Genomic DNA, 3,412 nt, shown 5'->3' with positions numbered 1-3,412 from the left:
TCTGGAGTAAAAGTGAGAGAAGAACAAAGAAACAAAGAGGAAGAGCTGAGACAATATTTCATGACTGCTGGTGGATGTGAATATGCACAACGAATCCTTGAGGATTCACCAGTAGTCGCTTGTCAGTGCACTACGGGTAGGTCATGGTGAAAGAAAAGTAGTCCTGGCATTGTTCTTCCTCAGTTCCTGGCAGTTGGCAGTGGGGAGTGGTAATAAGAAGGATGAGTAGAAGACTTTGGACTGATTACTGTGGGCCACCTATCTATTGTTTTAAGTTCATGGGGGAGTTGCCATAGGGAATGAGTCTTCCAAACGTAAATAAATAAGGTCATTATTACTGCTTTCCAAAACGACTCCTTGTAACCTAGTTTTGAAAAGCGCTACATACAAAGATCAAAGGTTTTATTGTCAATTCATTATATGTGCAGGACATACAGAAAATCGAAATACCATTTCTCTCTCACCTAGTATTGAATGCCATCCCATTTAGGAAACTAAAATAGAATAAAAGTAGAGTAAAAATAGCCTAAAAAGAATAAGAAAACTAAATCAAAGTGATTAGGATAAAACTAAATGGTATAACCTAATAGGCTATGACTCAACCCATGTACAATCACTGACAGTAGTGCAAATAATAAGAAGATTGTCAGATGGTTGTGAGATTGAGATGCACATGGACAGTAGTGCAAATGACCAACAGCAGCAGATATGACGGTAAAAACAGTCAGCAGCAGATTTACATGTAATATAACAGGAAGGGGGAATGTACTGGGTTTGTGCAAAACAGCAGAGGTAGTCTTTTTATGTTCTGTGGTGGGTCACAGTCCAGGGGCAGAGGCGGGGAGGTAATGGACAGCGTTTCAGCATCCTCACAGCCTGGAGGATGAAGTTGTTTGTAAGTCTGGCGGAGTGGGCCTGAAGACTCCGATACCTTCTCCCTAAAGGCAGGAGTCTGAAGTGGGAGTGTGAGGGGTGGGAGGTGTCATCAGCAATGCTGATGGCCTTGTGGGTGAGGTGGGTGTTAAAAATGTCTGTGAGGGAAGGGAGAGCGGTGTAGATGATCTTGCTGGCTGTATACAGTAGGTAATGTTATTATTATGATATGATCATTAAAGTGCAAGAGACATATGGTTAAAGCTTGTATATGACATAAGAAAGAAGTGTTGTAAAACACTGTTTTAGGAACCAACCAGTTTTCTCTGTAGAAGCCTGTAGACCTTCTTGCGACGGGCATGGTCACTCCTAAGGCGTTTGGCAGCATGGATCAGTGCTGCTATCCACACAGGAAGTCTGCAGACAGGGCAAGAGTTAGAAATGAACATACACCTATGGTAGTTCTCTTCTGAGCTGTTTATGATGACACAACTTATCATGTCACTATCTCATAATGACTGACTCTGAAGTCAGCCAATGATAAAACATGGACCAAGGTAGGCTGGATGTTCAGCCAGTAACACAAACTCAGATTAGTCCTTTTTTAGTTGCTGCAATTTGAAATGTGTCTATTTAACTAGGGCTTTCTTGTGCTACAGTCTCCCGGTCCAAAGCATCAGAACCTTTAAGGCTGGGGAAAATCACATCCAGCACCTGGACTATCAGCACAAGCGTCCCATAGGGATGTGCCCTGTGGTGTGGTCACAGTAGAGTCCTTCAACTTCCTGGGCTCCATAATCTCCCAGGACCTGCGGTGGATGTCCAACAGCAGCACCATCATCAAGAAGGCACAGCAGAGGATGTACTTCCTGTGCCAGCTCAGGTGTTGTAGTGCTGTAGTACCTGAGTCCAGGAATGGGACTTGAGTCCATCTTGAGTCCTGATTTTCAGGACTCCTGACCTGACTTAGACTTGAGCACTGACAACTCAAACTTGGACTCGAGCACTGACTGCATTCAGACTTAGAAGTTGGAGATGAGGACTGACTTTTCTTTTTGTAATAAGCCATAATAATCTGGAATAGGATATTGATATTAAAATCTGGTCACCCGCACCATGCTGTATCCAGCGCACTTCCATCGAAGAGCACACTCCGCCTTTCTAGAAATGATTTTTATGTATTAAATTGCCAAGAAATAAGGTGACACAATACATTGCTGGAAAGTTTGGAATCTAAGATGGTGAGAACTATGTCACTTGCATTTAATATAGACATTGATAACTCTGACTCGTAGTGGGGACGCGACTCGGACTAGGCTTTGGTGAGTCCGACTTGATTTAGATTCGAACACTGGGGCTCTTGAGACTTGACTCAGATTTGAGGTTCAGTGACTTGACTACAACACTGGTTTCAACACAGCCCTCACAGAGTTAGACTCAATTCATTTTCATGTGCTTTAGATATTTTTTTTCAGACCAGCTGTAATATTCTGCCATTATTCTCACAATAATGTAATTTTTTTAAATACATGTTGGCAGCCTTGAAGAGGTGTGTGTCTGCTCTACACTGAAGGATGGGAAAGTGGAAAGATAATTTTAGCTTACCCAAATGAACAGCAGAGATCCACGTACTCGTCCATTAGAAGGTTTTTGAGGGTTGTAGGATCTGTAAACAAAAAGACGCAGTTTGTCTAAACATACGGTGCATCTGTGATGAACCAAGGTATTGTCGACAAGTGCAGTCGGACTAATACAGAATATCTGTTCTGAGGAAAATGAATTTTTGGTTTTATATGACAGTGTTTCATCTTTGATCTTGGAGAGGCTGTTGTTAAAGTCAACGTCAAGTTCAAGTCTAATACTTTAGACAGTTCTTGACTCAAGTCCAATGTGACCTGAGTCCAAACCTTGGCCATGGAGTGAGCCCATACTGCATCACACAGTAATATAGATTTTAAAAGTACTAACAAAATCTTCTCTTTCTTTCTTTTATGAGTTGAACAATTAGGGCTGCACCTAACAACTGCCTTCATTGTTAATTAATATGTCAGTATTATTTTTTTGAGTAAATGTCTATAAAATGTCATGATTCCTTCCTTATTGCTAAAGTTACTAGTTTTGCTTACTTCCTTATTCCTCACCATGGTGCCACTGGGCCATTTCACACCCGGCACATCCCACCTGGTTGCCGGTGTTCAGTTCTTACCATCTGCAGCCCCGTTACAAAAACTACTCCAGTCAGCCACTTGCTAACCTGCAGTTGCACCTTCAATATAGGGCTGTCAGCTGTATCACACTGCTAACTAGCAGAATGAAATGCAACTTTTACTTGGTTACATTTGAGAAGTTAAGTTTCTGGTCGCTGCATTTTACAAGACGGTGAAGTGCCTTTAATCAATCTGCTTATTCCCCCCCTATTAATTATTAGAGTAACATTAATGCGTCTTTACTGTGGGGGAGTTTTTTAACTGCCTGTCAAATTAAAGCACGGGTAAAACTGCAGAAAGGGCGTTAAGCTGATGAAGTCCCAACCTACCCA

Source organism: Monopterus albus, unplaced genomic scaffold, assembly GCF_001952655.1.
Source record: "Monopterus albus unplaced genomic scaffold, M_albus_1.0 scaffold96.1, whole genome shotgun sequence".
Lineage (NCBI taxonomy): Eukaryota > Metazoa > Chordata > Actinopteri > Synbranchiformes > Synbranchidae > Monopterus > Monopterus albus.
The sequence above is the reverse complement of the archived record's forward strand: the minus strand, read 5'-3'. Positions refer to the sequence as shown.